Consider the following 20,845-nt stretch of genomic DNA (forward strand, 5'->3'; position numbering starts at 1 on the left):
AAATAGATTATAGTAAGCAGAGCACACAGACGATGTGTTTGTCTACTGGTTGTTTAAAAACCTTTTCCATTTCTTATTGCTTGAAGGGGTCCCACCAATGTCAAGAGGATTCTGCTGGGTGCTTCTGGACCACCACAAGGTTTTGTGGTCAGGCTGCCTTTTTATTTTCCAGATCTTTTTTCTTTCATTAATACCGTCAGTTTGTTCTTGTATTTGTAATTTTCACTACTCTTTCCAGTTACTTATTTAAAAGAAAACAAAACTCCAAAACATTATGTTAACAATAATAAGTACTTGTTCATCCCAGCCCTCAGCATGTATGAGTAAGTAGTTCAGTCCAGTTGTTCTCAAAAGTCCTCTGTCATTCTAATGGGAGGATGAGGATTTGTGGCTGTCCTTTTTCACTTGCCAATGTGGGATCTGGCACTCTTCATCTATTTCTTGTGTAGTTTCTGGAAGTCACTCCAGATTTTCATTCTCATAAAAAAAGGAAGGGCCTTTGGGGGTTGAAAATATATATCTATATCTATCTGTCTATATATACATATATGTATCTGTACAATTATTTTGAGAAATATGATGATGATAATAATTTAGGTTGTGGCAGTACCCAAAAATAGTGTAACTCCTTTCTTAACAAATATAGACACATTCCTTGCAGAAAAATGGTCATTATCTGGAATGACAAAGCACATAAAATGAAATAGAATTGCACAGAAAACCACAGCAGACAAGTCATTTGACAAATGTGAAGAGCCTTGTTGTTTCCATTTCTGTTAGGGTAGTTATAGTGTACATGGAAACAGTCAGAGGAATAAAAGAGGAAAAAGAAAGAAAAGGGACTGAAGGGAAGTGAGCTTAAAAGATACAGGAGGGCAGGACAAGATAGGATATGGAAGGCTGCAAGGGTGAGAGCTAAGGCAAGAATTCAGTCAGACTTCCAGAGCTGGATTTGAATAGATCATTTTGCTGTAATCTGCCTAAGACAGCTGCCAGTAGCATTCCTCTGCAAGAGCAGACAATAAGAAGTCATATTCCTCACTGTTTCAGACTCTGTTAGCAGAAGGCAAAAGCAAATGAATGAGCAAATGAGCAGTAGTTTTGAGGAATCAATAGAAGAAGCAGAAAATCTTATGTTCTTTGGTGTGAGCTGGAACACAGAGCATCCCTGTCTAGGAACACAGTATATTCAAACTGGTGGTTACAAAAATGCCAAGGGAGAGGGAAGGTGCAGATTTAAATTCTCTTATGCAGCAGAAGTGGTCCTTTGGTCACTAGCCAACTACAAGGTCATAGTAAGGCTCTGCATCAGGCTGCAGAAGTCTTTGAAACTCAAGCTTGATAAAGGATTTAGTGATCACTGAGATAGTTTACAGAAGACCAGTGTGTTTAGGAACCATTGTTGTAACCAAAAAGCTGTTACAAAACAGAGGGTCACCAACCTCCTCTGACACCTATGTTTTGTAAGAAAGGGCTGGATGGGAAAAAAGAGGTTATGGCTTTGAGTATCAGAGATTCACCTTTTTCCTAGAAAATTCCTTAAATGGGCTCAAGTCACACTGTTCTTGATGCTTCCCACTGTGCACTTCCAGCAGCTTCCCATTTAGCAAGCCAGCTTTTGCTGATCACATTTTTTTCTTTGCTTTCTCTTTCTACTGAGTTGGAAGCCTCCTGCTTCCCCTTGAGATATTATGTCTAGTATTGCCTTTAAAAATCCTACTGGAAGCTTTCAAACAGGGCTTCTAGAATTACAGTGAGGTTCCCTGACGTTTCTATTTTTTTTTTTTTTTCACAGTGTGATGCTTTCATTCTAGAACATATTCAAATGATGTTACAACTGAGAAAGTGCTTTTGTGTTGGCTCCTCCCCCCTCAGTTTTCAAATATGTATCAATCACTCCAATATTTTCATTATTTTTTAAGTTAGATAAAATGCAATATCTCAGGTGGAACAAACTGCTCCCACCAAGATATATTCCTGTTCCTTTTGCTGAATCGTTGCTCCTGTCTTGCTTTGCTTCCTCTTACTTCAAGGTAAGTGGCAGTAGCACATCACCTTTTCCTCTATGATACTGGTTCTTTTGCCTGCTTACTCCATAAAATAAGAGAGTAGCCTCTCTAAGTGCAGATGTCCTGGAAATGTACTTACATTTTGACATGCTGTTAGCTGGAGGGCAATCCTCCTGTTTTGTAGGCATTTAAGGAAAAGTTAGAGTGAATGCCCACTACTTAAATCAATAGAGTACTCTGTAATTTAAAATAAAAGCTTTTTCATTCATGAATCAGAAAAGCACTATTTAACATTCTTACATTGCATAACATTATGTTTTGAAAGTGACTTATCATGAAGAACAAAATTGTTTGTTTGTTTGTTTTTTCCTAAGCCAAACAGATGCCAAAATCTGTTAGCTTTGCTTGTGAATCAATAATTTTCCTATTTCTGGAGTTTTGGGTAAACTTTTTAATAAAAAGTTTAGTTTAGAAACGCATTCCAACAGACTTATTCCTTAGTAATTTATAGTCTTTCTTTCACTTAATCTTGCTGAGACACTACTAGGAGCTGAGGCATCATGCTTGTGTCATGGTAGTCACTATCAGTGTTATTCAGTCTCCTAAAAATAGTATTCAACTTCCCTATTACACTACTATAAACAATAGTCAGAAGTTGAGATAAGCATTAGCATATATTACACATTGCGCATGTCCTATTTGTCAGGAAAAAAAAAAAAAAAAAAAAAAGAATCCTAGAAAAGTCTGTATTAAAAGTGAATTGTACTTCTTCTTTCGGTTTAATAGCTGATTTCCTTAAGAGGAGTTTCTAGCAAACACAAATGCATTTGTATTTCAGATAATCTCCTTATGAGTTTAGGGGTATATAGTACGTCATAGTTAGCAGAGTTTGCTTAAGAAAGGAAGAGAATCATAGGATCATAGAATCATTTTGGTTGGTAGAGACCCTCAAGATCAGAGTCCAACCATTAACTTAACTCTGGCACTAGACCATGTCCCTGAGAACTTCATCTACGAGTCATTTAAATACCTCTAGGGTGGTGACTCCACCACTTCCCTGGGCAGCCTGTTCTAATGCCTGAAAACACTTTCTGTGAATAATTTTTTCCTAATATCCAGTCTAAACCTCTCCTGGTGCAACTTGAGGCCATTTCCTCTCACTTGCTACTTGGGAGAAGAGACTCACAGTTTATGCTCATGAGTTACATACACAATCCTATATGTCTGTATTTCTTTGCTACTGAACACATCTGCCACAACTCCATCACTTCCTTCATTGTCCACAAATCAGATGTTTGTGTACCTTTATTCTTTTGTCTTCCTATGGTGGGAGGGATGCTGACTACCATCTGACTTCTGACAGTCTTAAAAAAACCTGCCTCCATCCCTGAGAGAAGTAAAGCAAGTGACCGCTCTAGGAGTCTGCTTCTACTTTTAGAGGTGAATAATGAGAAATATTCAGAGCTGAAATGGTGCTACTTCTGCTTTGTTTTGTTTTCCTTTTGTCTTTTGGTCCACTCCTAAACTTTTTTTTGTTTTTCTAATATTCTTGTACAAGGATCAGATAAACGAGTAAGTTGTTTACATATCAGGCAGTGCCACAGACTACCTTGCCTTGACAAACTTGGCTAAATGTGACCGAGCATTCTAAAATTAAGTAAAACAAACCAAAATGTCATAGTTTGAGGTTTTCTTTAGGTTGTTGTTTTGTTTTGTTTTGCTTTGTTTTTGTTGGTTTTTTTTGTTGTTTTTGTTTTTGTTTTTGTGTTGTTTGTTTGTTTTTTTTTTTGTAAATACGACTGCTGTCTCTCTCACTGTAAACTGAGTCCATGGTACCATACATATTTATATTGTATCTTTGATATATGACTGTCTATCTTCTAGTTACCCAACACTGCATACTATCTAGGAACAAGTTTCATGTATTAATTCCTCTTTTTGATATGGTGTTAGTTTTATTCCTATGCTTTGACTTAGACTTTGTAAACATGATAGAGAAGCAATTGTTTTCTGTCCAATTAGCCCAATCTTTGCCTTGGCCATAAAACTTTATGCAAAATATTCCTTGCAATCTTTGCAGTCCAATGAAACAAAGATAGACTTATAACTCTTAAAGATTTTTTGGCAAACTGCTAATAAGAGCTTTTTTTTAAAAAAAATATAAGACCCTCAGCGAATGAAAAGGTATAAGAAGGAAAAAAAAGACTGCAGTCTTGCACAGGGAGTAATGATGACAGCACCATTAATAACATGGATCATTAAAATTTATAAAAAGCTATTCTTAATATAGGACATAAATACATTTCTCAGGCAGAGCTATGAAATTTATAACTTTTTTATTGTCACCAGAGGACCTTCCTGGTGCTCTGCACCCCTCCACTGTCTGCCTTTCATCGTAAATCACTGTGTGGTTAATAACCAAGATTACAACTACCAGTTGCATTCATAGAATTAAATATTGACTATGTGAAAATGTTATTACATTTTTACTGATCGGAAGACCACAGAACAGCCCTGCAGGACATGTAGGTGGACAGAAATATCAGTGTAATCTTTGTTAGAAACACAGTTATGGGATGCTTGGTAACAAGTGATAGAGTTTTCAGACACAGAAAAAAGGTGGTAGAAAATTGACTCCTTAATTTCACACCAGGCAACAGATGTCAGCCAGAACAAGTTATATATTAAAGACCACCTCAATTTTGGCTGAGAATTTTCAAGGTCAAATACGTGAAGCAACTTTTAAAGCTAAATCCCTATGTTGGCAGAGATGTACATCAAAAAGTCTAACAGCATTGCTTCTCAAGTCTGAGAACTTGGTAAAACTGAGCTGCCTGTATGTCAAGTAAAGGAACTTCTGCAAGGCTGATTGGGAGACTGGCTTAGGTTGAGTACTTAATGAACTGTTTCTCATTCAACTTCATGTCTCTTTTTCTATTTTCTCATTGGATGAATAATTCCAATTTCTTCTTCTTCACAACATATGAATTAAAATGACTATGAGAAGAAAAAGTAGTTTTGTATCTACATTAATTTAGGGTTTAGTCCATGCTGTTCACATTATTAATTGGTTTAATCCTCCCTCAGAGTCCTTTGCTATAATTTCATTATTAAAGTATTTTTTTGCCAGGATTCAGTAAAAATATGTCCAGATAAATTACCATTTTCCATGTCACTATCACATTCCTGAACTTCTTTCTTCCATCTGTACCTGTTCTTTTTTTGGTCTCTTCCTCCTGAGGGAAAGTTCAATAAGCCTTCTGCCTCACATCATGAAACCAAACAGAAAAAGCAAAGTTACTTTTAAAGTTTTCCAGACATAATTCTCTGCTGCACTGGAAAGAGATCCATGCTTTTGTGCTGCAACACATTTTAATAACAATTCCAATACTACTCAAATTGATTAATTATTTTTCAATGAATCAACCATTTGAATATGTCTTTGTCAATTTGAAATGTAAACAAGGAAGTTTTTTATTTACCATTTTGACTTGCATTTCCACGATACCAAATCTTTTAGTAGGCATAAGTCATTTTTGTCTCTTAACATTTTCATGTTTATCTCCAAACTGCCTTTAATTTGTCAACAAATTCTGTCTTATCCTGCTTGTAGACTAACATCAGTACTAAAGGAGGTTATTAATTTCATTCATAGGTGAAAGGATGATGTCCTCATTCTTTATGATATGTATCTCCCCAAATTCTTTGCAGTCTCAAGAACAAGTTAGAGTTTTCAGTCTTTAACAGAACCCAAGTTTTGCCTTGTTTAAAGATTTGTAATGAATCCTTGCAGCATCTCAATACAAATAATATGGCAAAATGTCATCACAGTAATGATTCTGAAGAGATCAGATACTCTATTTCTTCTCCTGTTAAAACTCTTCCTGGATTGAAAAAAAAAGAAGATGGCAATTATTCTGTAGAGTCTTCTTGCAAAACTGCCAGATCTATGAAGTGTTTCATTTTTTGCTTTGATATCTAAACCTGCTCATAACAGTCCTGGCCACTTGACTTTGATTAACTATTGTTTTGGTGTCACTTTCCAAAATTTATTCCAGGTTAAGATGGCATGGAGTCTGTAAGTGAACTTTTGCTGTAGAATGCTTTGATTTGTAGTAAGTAATAACTGATAAAGCATTTTCAGAAAGTTTTCCATTTTCTGCAGGTTAACATATTTTAAATTATCTTTTTACTCTCTCTTCAATGATAATAATAACAGCATTGTAATAATACTTCACCTTTCCCAAGTTCTGTAGCACATTAATGCTGTTCACTTTCATATCATGGGTCTAAATTTATTCTACTTTGCCTATAGCTCCTGTTAGATCAAGTATTCTAGCATTATGTATCAGCGAAGAGCCTGATGGAAAGGGATAGCAGCCATATTTGGGAGAGCAACAAAAAAAGAATCAGAAATGTGAGGTGTTGTTGAGTGGTTAGAAATACAGAATTGTTCACAACAACAAGGAATTGATATCTCTCCAGATACATACAACACACAGTGAAAAATTCTTACCAGAGAGAAGAAATGCTATCCCTGCCTAAGAGTCCTGCTGTCACACAGTTCTCTGGCTGTATATAACAGTATGGAAAACCTTCTGAAAGATGACCTTTTTCTCCTGAGTGGCATTTTGTATCTCAGTCCTTGAGACAATGACATCTGAAAACCTCTTTCTGCCTTTGTATGGCCAGGCTACTTGCTTCAATGTCTTTGTGGTCGTGTTATTATTATACGAGAGGGACATATTTACAGAGCAGAAACTAAAAAATAGAGGTCAGGATGAAGAGTAAGAAAAAGATACATAAGGGAAAAGATAATAGCAGTATCATAATTTTGACATAAAAGGAGATGTTAATCATTTTGAAGCTCTGAGACATGTCATGTAGGACCTTCTGGAGGACTCAGTCTAGTCAAAGCATCTCTTAGAACAAGGAGTATGCCAGCACTCTCATCTTGAGCCTCAAAATCAAACTCTCGCTTCCTTCTCACTAGGATTTTTAACCGAAGACTATGAAAATGAATGATGTACTGAATAGCAGATCTTTTCCCTCTAATTAGGCTTAGTATCAGAAACTTTGTCCTTATGTAAGCCATTTCTTACATTTCTTTGAATTACTTGAAATATCCCAACATGTTATTAAAGTGATTATCTTTCTTAGTTTGAACATATTTAGACAAGATGGGGAAAATAGAGAGGAAAGCTTTATTAGGCATCATGGTTCCTTGCTTTTACATGTATTTTAATGTGTAGCAGAGTCAACAGCTCTGAATTAGGCACCAGCATTAGGCAAATGAAATGTCTAAATATGGTATTCAGACGCTAAGCCTTGTTAGCAGAGTCACCAACATGTCCGCAGGAAAATGCCAAAGAAGATGCATTGTATCTCAAATCTAATGCTCTTTAGTCTTATAATGGAGGCAGTCATATACCAGCCTACATATAGTAACTCAGGGACTTGGGTATAATGTAGAGTTTCAATTTACATCTGTCAAAACGAGTGCCTTGGCTACCAGGTAAGGGAACATTCATAAGGAAGGTTATTGCCCACTGGTTAGGACTTTCACCTGAGAGAGAAAATACTTGAGCTTCAAACCGCGCTCCAGTGTGTGCCTCTATAATTCAAGTGTAGCAGGTATACATTCTTCCAGAGCTAGGGGAAGGTAAGAGTGACTATCAACAGTCTATGTTCTGCCCTGCAACACTAGATGTCCTTTTGTAGGCCTTTCGAACTACTGGCTTTTAAAGAAAATGCAATGTGAGCCCAAATTTCAAAAAATGTACATTCTGAACTTGGAGGAGGAGGAGGAAGAGAACGATTGTATACATCTGCTCCCTGACTAGGCACAGGTAAAAAGGCAGAAGATCTAAGATGTGTCTTGTGCTGTTTAACTGGAAAGTGTAATCATAGTAAAGTGCAGAGAACACAGACTTCTGGATGAAGTATGCCAGCAAAATCACAGCATGCCGTACCAGGATGAAGGTAGGTTGCGATTTGAAGGAGCGAGGCTGTCTTCATTTCAGGAGAGAAGACAGGCAGAACAGTGTTTAGAAAGACTTTTGCAGTAGACTGAGTAGCCAAAGGTATGCCAGCAGGCTGGCCAACTTGATGAGTTAGGTTTTAACCTGAAGGACTTGAAGAGTGAGGTCCAAAGCGGTAACGCTCATGCCATTGCAACCAACTGGGGAAATAAGCCAGGGCAACAGGAGTAGCAACAAATGTTCCTTAGCTTCCTCCCAAGATGAGAACCAGAAGACCAACCACCTCAAGTGTATCTGTACCAATGCATGCAGCCTGGGAAGCAAACAGGAGGAAGTGGAGCTCTGCATCTGGCCAGAAATTTATGATCTCATAGGGATAACTGGAAGGTGGTGAGACAACTCATATGATGGATGTCTATAGTCTACTTTGTAAAGACAGGCAGGGAAGAAGAGGAGGAGGAGTCACACCCTGTGTTAAGGAGAACCTTGAATATATAGAAGTCAGCTACAGTGACCCCTATCAAATGCCTCTGGGTCAAGATCAGAGAGATGGTCTCCAAGGAAGATCTTAGAGTAGGCATCTGCTACTGACCTCCCAACAAAGACAGTAAGGTCAATGAAGCATACTTGGATCGCTTAAACAAGCTTCTAGTCAACAGAACCTGCTTTTTTATGGGTGACTTCAACTACCCAGACATTTTTTAGAAAAACAACAGAGCAACTCATACATCATTCATCAAGTTCCTGGAATGTGTAGAGGACTGCCTCCTCATACAAATGTTAGATGTGCTAACCAGGTATGAGGCACTACTGGACTTGCTACTCACAAATCAAGAAAACCTGCTTTGTACCTCAGTTAGTGATAGGCTTGGCTGCAGTGATCACAATATTGTGGAGTTTGGGATCTTGCTGAGCAAGCTGAAGGTTAGTACTAAGATAAAGGCTTTGGTTTTTAGATTTTAGAAGAGCAAACTTCAGCTCGCTGAGAGCTCAGTTGTTGGTGGCATGGATTCCATGGAAAGCTGCCATGGAGGATAAAGGAGCTAGCAATTGCTGGGAGTTTTTCAAGAATGTTTTTGTGGAAGCACGAAAACAGTTCACCCCCTTTAAACGTAAGGCAAGTAGGCAAGAACAAGAGACCCCCTTGGCTTAATGGTGAGCTTCTTAGCCTGCTCAAAACCAAAGAGAAGTGTACCAGAGATGGAAAAGCAGATGAATACCCATTAAGAACTACAAAGGGATTGCCAGGGCATGCAGAGATGCAGTCAGAAAAGGAAATCTCAGCCAGAATTTAAACTGGCCAGAGATGTCAAAAACTACAAAAAAGGGTTCTTCAGATATATAAACAACAAGCCAAAATAAAAAGAAAATACTGGCCCACTGTTGAGCAGGAGAGGTGAGATAGTAACCAACAATGCTGAAAAGTCAGAGGTTGTCAACGCTTTTTTCACCTCTGTTTTTACCAGCACTGTTGTGCCCCAGACCTGGAGAACTAAACTCCAGGTTTTGTTTTTCATATTAGAAAAATAATTTTAAAAAGTTAAGGAACTCTAACCCTGAGGTGAAAAAAGAAAAACTGAAAGAAAAAGCCAAGAGTTTTTCCTGGAATCCACTTTTTCAAATACTCATTTCCCATGTAATTTTCTTTCAAAAAATGTACCTGGCATACAGTAATATAATCCATTTTAACATCTTGAATATCTACTTTACTACTTAATGATGGTAAACTTGTATTTATTTGAACTGTAACAGTTCTATCTCTGATAATCATCAAATTTCCACTTAAGACATGTTGCAGAAGAGTTCCAACTGACTACTAACTATTTTACTAGTTTAAACTATTCAGCCCTCTTTCTTTGTTTTCCTCTTTTTTTTTTTTTTTTTTTAGGTTTTGAATTATTTTTACAGTAGGAACTTGAGACAAGCTACGTAGAAAGGTACATTAACATCTTCTCAATACAAATAAAACTCCATAAACATCGTGTTAGGTTTTCTATTTCTGAGTAGAAATATGACAAAGTCCAACAAAATTATATATGGGATGCACTTATTCTTCAAAGTTTACAATAGAAGTTAATAATTTTTTTAGAAAATAATACATGGGTATTTATATTATGACATTTTTGCTCTTGCTACAAAATATACTTGTAATGGTGACTGTTAGAAATTTATTGTTCTGCTTTTGTGCACAGTAGTCTTCAATAGTGGCCTTCAACTGAAAAATATCACCAAGAATTCACCATAAAATATTGGATTTTCATGAGAAAAATCAACATAGAATTTTTGTCGGAAGTTTTTCTTCTGGCATCAGAGATCTTTGCCTGCTTGCAGACTCTTCCAAGTGGCTAGAGACATAACTTCTCTGTACATGCAGTACAAAAACTGCAATTAATGCTTATGTATTTTTTTTGTACAATATGAGAGAAAAAAAAATACTTCATATGTAGTTCTAATATATAAACCTACAGAACTCTTTAAAGACCTATGAGATCAGCAGAAAGGTAACAGTTGAATAAAGACTAGTGCTATTCACAACACAGTAGAAATTTGCCTTACCTTTATGGAACCAAACAGCAACAAAGCAGCTAAAGGAAAGTTATGTCTTAATTTTCGTGCACAGTGCCCATTCTTCTTTTCCAGCACACAGATGTCTGGTTTTACAGATGTTGATTATTAGAGTCTTTCCTGATATAAATATAATCATAGTACCTGATTGACTCTTGGCAATTTTCCCTCACTTCTCCACAACTTCTGACAATTCCTCCCTCTTTTTTTTTTTCAGTACAAGACATTGTTTGTATTCAGTAGACCCTTTTAAAGACAGGTCTTTGACAGATATTTTTATTGTTTAATATTTACCCATTAATAACTTGGTGAAGCTAAAGTATCATCTTAACATCTTCAACACTGTCTTGCACAAGCTTCAGTTCAGACTATCTCAGATCAGAGAAATATCTCCTCAAGAAAAATAGATATTCAACAGTAACAATTAACACCAGTGCGGTTCTTACAGCATGGGAGGAAAAAGCCTGTAGAAATAGCTGGTTGATTCTTCACGCAGCAGTTAACAGCTTTTTTACCTCCAATAATAGATGCAGAGAGTAGGATATCTATTGGACAACTGAACGCAGTCAACTCTTCATTTCATTTTCATAATGTTATCCCATTAAATGGTATCCCAAAGTAATGTTTGTGTCTCTCTGTTGTTATATTCCATGTAAGATGGCACTATGAGCTCTTTGCATGACCAGAACAGTTTCCCACCACCTGCTCACTTTCAGAGATAAAGGATGCAAACAGAACCAGCGTTCTACAGACAGGAAGGAAAATATCTACCTAGAAAATGATAGGGAATGCAATAAAAGTTGAAGCAGAGCATCTATTCCAAGACAGACAATGTGCTCTGCTAAGTCTTTCACATCTCTTTGTAGGCTCATGATATTGCCTTTAATTCAAAAAGTATCACAGATGAGTGCAGAACACAAAAATAATGCAAAACCTAAGCAGTGAACTTTCATTTACTCTTTGGAGACTTTCTGTAGCTTTTGGAGCCATCTTTTTCTGTATGCATGTATGTATGCATGTGTCTTCACACAGAGAAACATGTAATAGGAGAATTACAGAATAAAATCTGTGTATTTGTTTCACCTTGATTCAGTCTTCAAAATGAGCCAGTTAACTACTAACTCTTTTTATTTCTACCATGCAATCTGTGAGAAACTGGGGAACTTGACCTTCGGAAAATATTATTTAGTTCATGAAACACTAAAACTACTAAGACTTATTTTTTCTTCCAGAACCCGAACACTTAAGCCATCTGCATTCAGCAGTTCTACCATGCTGTTTATTCAAATGAGAATTCTTAACAAAAAGGTTACTTCATTGGGCCAGTTCAGCTTGTTTGCCCAGCAGGAGCTCAGCACTTTATTTAAGCTTTTAAACTCCATATCAGTAGCATGAGCTGATGTTTAGTGCACAATAGGGATACAGTATAGCCTAATATATGCATTTTTTCCTGCAGAATTCTAATGGTTTAGTACTGAAGGAAATTTACACAAGCCTTATAGAAATTAAAGCAAGGCATTTATTTCATTCAGAGAATGCAGTGACTTCCAATGGTTGCACTGCTAAGGACTCTCAGCTTTGAAAGAGACCTTTTATTGTGCAGGAAGAAAGCTCAGATATAGCACTAAGCGAAAATTTCAGAGTCCAGATTAGCATGCCTAGCAACTCATTGCTATGTACCGTTTTTTCCCAGTCTCCTACTAGCTGAACTCTTTCCGTACATCTTTAATTGATTGGGTTAATATAAACCCTCAGCACTACCAGTGTTTGTGTGGCCCCCATAATAAGGCTATTGTGTGCTTCTCTCTGCTCTTGTGTTCCCTATTTAGGAATGTGTCGCTCTGAGCAGTTCAAAAGTGTGAGCAAATGAAAAAAGCCACAATCACTTCATTAATGATTTGTAAACAGAATATCCAGTACTGACGCCACCTGCATAGGCTTTCAGAAGAAAAAGTACTGGATTTGCTGAAGCTCTGTGTAGAATCACTGTGGAATTTAATTCGGCAGAGTAAATAAATGCCCCAATTAACACTTTTACACTCCACCAAATGGTTGTATTTAGAGGAAACAGTTTCTTTCTTCAAGGAAAAATTCAAAGGAGACATGGGATAAAGATAAAAAAGAACACCCCAAAAACAAACAAACAAAAAATAACCCTTAAATCTCTCCCAGCAAGTTTTACACAAGACGGCACACAGCAGTGGCTGAAGTTATAAAGGCAGACAGCAAAATGTGTTTAAAAAAGGAATGTAAAGTATGAAAAAAGTTCACTGAAAATTTCAGAATAGCAGCAAATGTGTTTATAACTCCAGTTTGCTGCTGCTGTAGGCCTCATTAAAGCAAGCCTTTGTTTTTTTCCTTTTCAAACACTACCTATTATGACAGCTCAAAACAGCTTACCAGCTGCATACTGTCATCTTGGCCTGCCAAGATATCATGTAATCATTCTCAGAGTCTGAAAATGGGTATCCACCACTGGCTTTGTGAAGATGTCAAAAAGCCTAAAACTGCTCTGCATGCATATAGTTTTAACTACACTGCATAGCTGTTGATTTAAGAAAGACTTTTAGTAAACCCTACTGAGGTAATATTTATCTGCTGTATCTATCTAAATTAGAGGCAAGCTTCTTACATGGCAGCAGATATGCACAGTTTTAAGACCTGTCAAATACTGTGAAGTTCCTTCAAATGCAAGGAAAGAAAATAAGAGTCAGGCTTTTTTCTGAAATGCCAGGCATTCAGTCACTCACGGGTGCCTGCAATGACAACGCAAGCCCTGTCAAGAGCCAGGGGGATCACCTGGCTCTTGTATCTGATCTTCTATCCTTCTGTACTCTGCCTGCTGCTAAAGGAAACATGTTGCAAAAGAAGGAGACATGAAAAGGAAGCTCTGAGTATTTTATCCTTTGTTTCTAAAACTGTCTGTGTCATGTAACACCACAACATCCCATGAGTAAACAGTGGAGTGGGCCCACATTTTCACTGGAGTGGGTGAGGAGAAATTTTGACCGTGGTCAGAATCATCGCATTGCAGAGGGAGTCTTTTGTGGGAAGAACGGCCTCTGAGTGAGGCATGGCTTTTACACCAGCTCTGTTTTCTTCCCCATAGCCAGGAGAATAAAGATAGTATTTTTCCCTTCAGGGAGGGTTTTTGACACACTGATTCTTCTTCTTCATGGAGATGAAAAAGCTGCCCATCCTGAGGTATATATCACCCCTCCCCACTCTCCTGTTTTGCATCGCTCTGTATGGTGCACTTGTGGTCAGGATGAAATGGGCTCTTGCACCTTGAAACACAACAGGAGAAAATATTTTCTGCGAAAAGATCAGTTCAGAGCTCAGCCACAGCCAAAAAAGAGCACACAGAATCTCAGAAGTTTTTAGGAAAGAAACAACAGACCAGACAATGTTGATGTGTTGATTGAGGTGAAGGGCAGAGAAAATGTCTTGAATATTGTAGGCAGTGCTCCTCCTAACCCTCATTCATCTGAAACAAGAAAGGGTGCACAAAATAAGCAGAAGTTTAACATTTTAATTGAATACTTCCATCAATTAAATAGTCCATATTAGGTACAAAATGACTTGGGAACTCCTGAAACCCTGCAGAAAGATCATTTATCCTCACTGTGTAGCATGAGATGCCATCAATTTCCTGAATATTTGACTTTCACTCATTTTAGTGGTTTATATACCATTGACTAACTGTCCCATACAAAACTGTAAAGCGGGAGTAACATGGATGGAACATAATTCTACGATCCAGAGGTTATATATACTTGCATCAAGAAAAATATTGGCATCATATTACTGTGAAGCTCATTGTCATTATTGTTGGTGTCACTCTCACTTCTCACGTACGGACTCTTGGTAGTTTTACAGTCTCCTAAACTATGGGTCTGAAACATGTTTCTGCAAATTTTTGGGTTCTACTTGAAAGACTGAACATTGTAAACAGGGTCTAAAGGTCCACAAAACAACTGACATACCTATGCAAATTATTGACCAGGGAAAACCCTGAGGTAATCTGAACTAGTATTCATTGCAGGAGGTGCAACTAACAAAGCAAATAGGAAGAGCTAGATGAAACATGAGTTAAAGGACAAATAAAGCTAACATGTGTCATTAGCAATTCAGTCTTCCTCCAAAGATGGAGGTTTCTGGACAGAATAGTTCTGGATGGAATATTTAGAAATATAGCTGGTTTTCTTGATTTCTGTATGTAAGAATCGATGATGCAAAGCAACTGCAGAAAAACTTATGCTGCTTGAAAGGTCTCACAAATGTACAGGCATGACTATAACTTAGCCTACTTGCCGGAAGTCCACTTTATCTCCTATTTTAAGCAACTGTCGTCAGGTATAAGTGACAATTTAATTATTGCGCATGGCTCCCAGCACAATTCTAAAGCAAAAAAGATACATATGACCAACATCCTTCCCACGTTAGGAATGTGTGCAAAATAGGCATGGAATCACAGGATCCTAAAGAGAAGTATGTTCTGTGACATGCTTTCAGTTTTAAATTCTTGGTGCATTTCTTTGGGTTGAGACCTACCCATACAGCAATCCTCTTGGTTGCCCTGATTCTTTCAGGAGGAAATCCACACACAGGTATGAATGAAGTTGCAGTGTGTTCCCACTTCCCTGCTGAAGAGACCAGGACAGGAGGAAATGCCATAGAACCCACTCTCCCACTGACTGGACACAGATCACATTTCTCTGTGTGGTATGTAGTATACATTCGGGAAAAATGCAAGATTTTTCCAGAAACAGTGCTGCAACCCTAACACACAGAAATTACCCCACTGCCCAACAGCACAATTGTTGCACAATTATTCTAATAAACATGATTTCTGAGAAAAGGCATTCAGAGCCTTTGTATGCCAAAATAGCTGACAGCAGCATATATGTGCCTTAGACAGGATGAGCTGCACTAGTATTTTCTAGAACATGTACTTTCCTGTGTGTTCAAAAGACTTAAGATGCCCAGTATGTATGTATTCACTAATATCTTTTGACTTTGTTACATGATCATCCTTGTTCCTTTAAGAAGAACAAAAAATCTGCACAGGACACTCTGTCCTCCAGTTTGATACCTGGCCATATTTGCTGTGTTGTACCTTCTCTTTGAGTTTTAACCTGCCAAATATGGAGTTTCTGATAACCAAATCAGTGTAACCCTCTTGCCCAGGGGAGTTCTGATTGTTGTAGTGATATACTCACTAGAAATAGTGACTTATTTGGAAATATTTTAGAATTAACAACTTCTGGTGCTTGTAAAGTGTTACTGAAACTTAGTATTTGGGTCTTTCAGGACAGACATTCAAAAATAGATAAGGGGCTTCCTTGTAAATTTGTGAATGTAAGCTAAAGCTTCTTATGAATTAGTATTACTAAAATCTATGCATAGTGATAACTTGAGCTTTAGAGTGACTATGTAATTCTTACACTTCAGTAGACAAGCAAAGAAAATTTAATGTATAGGGAGTATGATTCCAAAATTAAATGTGTGGGTTTGGGAAGAATGTTAAATATCATTGTGACCCAAAATATTCTCAGGGTATTTGTACAACTTTGTTTTTTTCATTAAAACCCAAATATATAAAACTAGCCTGGTGGTAGTTACTGCCTTTTTAGGAGAAAACACAGAAATCTGATTTGCAGAAATTAGTGGTGGTGGTGGTTGTTTTTCTTTTTCAACTCTACCTTTTATTTGGACTTTACCAAAACTGTCATGTTCCCTAGAGTATGATGAGAAATTATATTTGTGGGATTTCAAATTATGGTAAAAGGAAATTGCACAGTGACCCTTCCTTATGTGCAAGGAAATCTTATAATTTTCTGCTGGAACGGGAGAGTGTGTGATGCCTTTGAGAAAAGAAGCAGCCTTTGGCAGTGCTAGCAAGCTATAACGTACAAAATAATTTCATGAAGATGAACATTTGATTAATTTAGGAACTCCCACTCATCATTATTTTGAAATGTGATCATTCCTGTTACTCAATCTGTAAATACTGCAGATTAGGCACTTACTAGAATGTGACAAAATCAATTCTCTGTACTATAATCTTGGGTAACTCATTTTTGAAAGAAACCAAAAATCTTAGCTTTCTTAAGGAGTGCACACAAAGATTTACGGTTCCACATGGGAATGTTTTCTAATCTACCACTGAAGGTAAATCGAAAATTAGACACAGATTTTTCCATTCCAGAGAGGCACTGAATAGGGAGGAAAGGGTGCTGTTCTTTGCAGTTGTGAACAGCAACAGCTAAATTCACTCATCTCCCTTCACTTCCTTCATCATGAATTCATATTACTTCACATATTTCTGTGGCTTTTGTTGAGATGTAGGCAAATATAATAAAGATCAGAGAAAAACAGCATAATGAAAGGCATTTTTCAAAATGCGTGTCTGCTCTAGTCTTCTTTGTGACTTACTTTTTATTTTTCACATTGTAAGACTATGATTCACTGCCATATCCTGCCTGACGGACTACAGAAATCTACTGAAACTGAGAAAAAAACCAACTATTTCAATTTGTGGAAAGATTTTTAGACGTATCTGATCATCTTGAAAATGCCTTTGCAAAGGGAGGTGGTGTTTGGTGGAAAAGAGTTCAAACTTGTCTGACTTCTGTTTTTTTCTCACAGCAGTGCAGTATTTCATCAATAACCAAGTGTAGTGGTAAAAATTGGCTATTTTCAGCTTCGTCTTAAATTATGAAAAGGACATTCATACTTTCCCTGTCTCATTAATAAACTTAATGCATAATGATTGTGATAATATCTAAACTTTACTTTTTTTTTTTGGTATCATATTTAGATTAGAATTGCAGAAATGTTGATTGACAGCCTATTAATAGTACACTCAAACAACAACTTGACTACTTCTGTTCACTTCCACACTGAATAAAATTAGCAACTAACAGCATTTAAACAGGACTACAATAAATTTTCCTGAAAGCTAAGACAAACTTTTCATCTGAGATGGACATGACCACTGTGAGGCACAAGGCCTTCATATAACCACCAACCTGGAGGTGGTCTTGGTTCCCTCTGAAGCAGCACCTTAATTTGTTTCACAAGCCAAAGAGGGTGCTATCAACTGCTGAAGAAATTGCTCTGGGAGCAGGGAATGTGTAGAAAGTGTGAACTGAGTTAATTGTTTAATTGTGCTTTGGCATATATGTCTGCTTTTTTGTTTTGATCTAGGTAAGTGAGAATGAAATCTTGAAGATAAAATATAGATTTCTTTTTTTTTTTTCAGTATAAGCAGTTTGCAGCACCACTAAATATACTACATAATAAAAAGATTGTGAGACTCAATGTGTATCTCATTTTTTTTTTTTTTTTTTTTTTTTAATTTGGCAGGTCTTAGATGTTTGGTTGTGCATTCTGTATCTATACTTTATTCCTGTGAGAGTTTAGATTAAACATTTACTTTATATCTGTATTCTGCATCTCAATTGTTAAATGTATTTGAGTGGTAGAAGCTGTACTGTCACTATATGTCGAAGGAACTCGTCTTTCAGAAATAAGAGAAAAACAGTAAACATGGGCCAGTGCATTGTTTTTCCCCACCAGGAAGCAGACATCTGACATTTCTGTGTTTTTATTAGGAAATATTTACTTTCTGTAGCTTCACTAGAAAGCTCATTATTCTTCAGGGCAAGAAAGCTTGAAAATAGCAAGCTTCAAATGAATTTTACTTTCTGATAGTGAGTGGCACTGCTAGTTTGATCCCTGTGTGTTAAAATATTATCGCTCTTTTCTTACCAAGAGTAGACTCTTTCAAAGATGAAAACTTAAACATGGTTTTTACTTCAGACTTTTTATTGTGACCCTTCAAACAGGAGAAAAAAAAACCCTCACCATGCAGTTTACAATGAGAAGAGTAATCAAGAGATCTTTTCTATTCATATTTCTATTCATATTTTTATCTAGCTTTTGTCTTTTTTAGCTGTTTTGGTGACATTTGCTTTGAAAACGTAGGTCTTTGTTTTTATCCTTCTTGAAAGATTATAATTGATTCGGTTGCCGTCTATGTGCACATGATGAGTATTTGTTGTGTAGATGGAATCAGAACTGGCAGAATATTGCTGCATGCTGCATGTTGCATTATTCACTTTCATCTGCATGCAGCTCATGGCTGGCAGGCTCCTCACAGCTACCTTTAAAGTGGCTTATCCAATATAAAGCTCTGGCTTGTTCAGTAGGAAGTCGAGTAGATCAGTTGTCACACTGGAAGCCTCCTGCTGAATTCAGGAGAGAATACAGGAGAAGGGGCATGCCAAGGTCTGAAAGAGGATTGTTTGAGATGGCATTACTCTGCTCCAAGAGCTCTGGTCATTTCTCTTCAAGTTATCACTTTGTCTGAAGAGCAAAACAAGGTTGAATTGAGCAGGGATAAATCCTGGGATAGAAACAAACTGTATTTTTCCATTCATTATTATATCCTGTGCAATCCAAAGAGCAAAATTATATCTTGGAAAGCAGGTATTGGTAATTCTGTTCCATAGAGCATAAATACCTAAAATAAATCCTGGCAAGTCTCAGATTTGTGCATTTGACCTTTTGTGAGAATCATCCAACTGACTTCAAAGTGGTGGTATAATACTGAAAGTCAATGGTTACACTTTTTAGTATGACACTATGCAGTCTGAAAATTTCTTTGCAAGATCATTTTGTTAACTTGAGGATTTTTGCTACAACATTGAAAGAACACCTGTAATGAATTTATAGGCAGCAATTTGGAGTCTGTAGCTGACTTCTCCAACTGGGAGGTTACTGCCCCCGCTGCAAAATGGGAACATGTGTCTGCACCTCAGCTGCATCAGCAGGAAATCTCAGGGCTTACATCACCAGTGGTGGTGGGCTAATGCTAAGCAGCCAAACTTCTTAGTTGGTCAGCTTTGCCCTTTTACTGACTTTGTTGTTGGGCAAGAACAGACCGGTGGGATACTAACATCTTAAGCTTCTGCACAGCATGACCTGGAGCTTGTCTAGTATTGAGTCTGGAAAAGGTCATGTGGGAACAAAATGCAGCAAATAATTTTTGCATTGGAAAGTGTTGTTAAGCTTTGCTGTTTAGCTCTGACTGTGATACTTAAAGCTTACTTACATCAAACTTGCTCTTACGACCTATGCCAGCCGAGAAGATTACAGTTTTGACAGTATTTTGATGTTTTTGCACTGGCAAAAGGACTTTAGACAACATTAAAGACTAACATAGGACTAGCTGAAAAAATCCTCCTTCAGCTCCTGCATATAGTCTTTTCTCTACTCTACTGCATTATGGGAATTTGTGTACAGGGGGAGCCCTTAGTGTATACAAAGTATGAATGAAGCAGCTGGCAAAAAAAGAAAGAAAGAAAAAAGAAAGGAAATAGTAACTTGCTTTAAGAAGGTTTGGAAACAGTAGGTTGACCTAAGATATGAAAGGAAGAAGGGAATTTATGATGACAGAGATTTTCAATGCTAAGTCTGTAATGCTTATTTCTTACACTGACTGTGTACATGCACTATATTTGATTAAGTCTTTACCTGAGCCCTAAAAGTGGATTTTAATTCTTTCTTTTATTCAGATATGTTAGTTACTTCCTGAAGTCCTCACTGGTGAATTAGCTGCCATCCAGAATTCTCCTGCCCTGCTGGTTGTCTTGCTTTTGTAATCTTCATCTAATTCCTACCTGTTTTATTTACTGACAGTGTATCATCTCTTTTCTGTGTAACTATTTTGCAACAGCTGCTGCTACACCTTTTTATGTGTTTACGTTACATTCCTTTCTTTCATTCTATTACATATTCTTACATTTTGTTAAGAAATTAATGACAAATTGTCTCTATGAAAAAAAGTACATATTTAACACCTAATGCTATTGCATGAAATGTTTGCAACTAATAATGTTTCCGTGGTAGGTTAGAATAACTAAATATGCTATGATATCCTGACAAAAATAATTGTTCAGTACAGATGGAATGCTAACCACTAGAAATTTTCAACAAGATACCAAATATCTTGACTTCAACTGATAGTTTGAGTTAGTTTGCCTTATGATATGGTACTAGTTACATTTGCAAGTTACATTTTTTTAAGGATTTCAACCACTGAGAGGTTACTATCTAGATGTCCTTCAAAATGTGTTTTTTGCCTTCAGTCAAAAGTATGTAATGCAAATTACAATAGGGAAGGAAGGAAATATTGTGTATAATAAGAGCAAAAAATGTTTATTCACAGATTTCTCAAGGGCCACTCAAGCAAGACACTGGCAGGATTTTTTTTTTTTGCTT

This window comes from Nesoenas mayeri (genome assembly GCF_963082525.1).
Source record: "Nesoenas mayeri genome assembly, chromosome: 2".
Taxonomy (NCBI): Eukaryota; Metazoa; Chordata; class Aves; order Columbiformes; family Columbidae; genus Nesoenas; species Nesoenas mayeri.